Genomic DNA, 586 nt, shown 5'->3' on the forward strand with positions numbered 1-586 from the left:
TTTGGCAGCCCAATCCGAGAGTCTTTTGTCGAATTTTTTGACGATTGGATGCCAAGAAGAAGCTTGTGATGTAGGTACACCAATAGGGAGACCGAGATAAGTGAAAGGGGTAGAGCCCGCAAAGCAGTTAATGTAACTTGCCATTTGCTCGGTTTCGATGTTGGATGTTCCAATACCATAAAGCTTACTTTTGCGAAAATTGACCTTAAGACCTGAGATATTTTTGAAACACTTTAGGAGTTTGGAAATATATTTGGCTTTTCTTTTATTCCATTCTCCGAAAAAAATTGTATCGTTCGCGTATTGGAGATGTGTTATAACGAGGTTGTCATGTCCAATTTTTAGTCCTTGCAAATGACCATTGGATAATGCTCTTTTGACAAGTATGTTAAGACCTTCGGTGACGATGATAAATAGAAACGGTGATATGGGGTCACCTTGTCGAATTCCCCTTTCGGGAGTGAATTCTCTGGTTGGTGAGCCGTTGATTAAGATGGAGATAGAAGAAGAGGAAAGACATGCTCGAATGAAGCTAATCCATTTTGAACCAAAGCCCATGAATTGCATGGTTTTAAATAGAAAATCC

The 586-nt window shown here is 39.6% G+C and overlaps 1 pseudogene; it reads right to left on the reverse strand.

Moving 5' to 3' along the window:
• The window catches only part of LOC139870489 (uncharacterized), a 22,659-nt pseudogene extending 22,515 nt beyond the window's left edge, over nt 1-144 (reverse strand).
• Between the last annotated feature and the right edge of the window lie 442 nt (nt 145-586).

This window comes from Rutidosis leptorrhynchoides, chromosome 10 (genome assembly GCF_046630445.1).
Source record: "Rutidosis leptorrhynchoides isolate AG116_Rl617_1_P2 chromosome 10, CSIRO_AGI_Rlap_v1, whole genome shotgun sequence".
NCBI classification, from domain to species: Eukaryota; Viridiplantae; Streptophyta; class Magnoliopsida; order Asterales; family Asteraceae; genus Rutidosis; species Rutidosis leptorrhynchoides.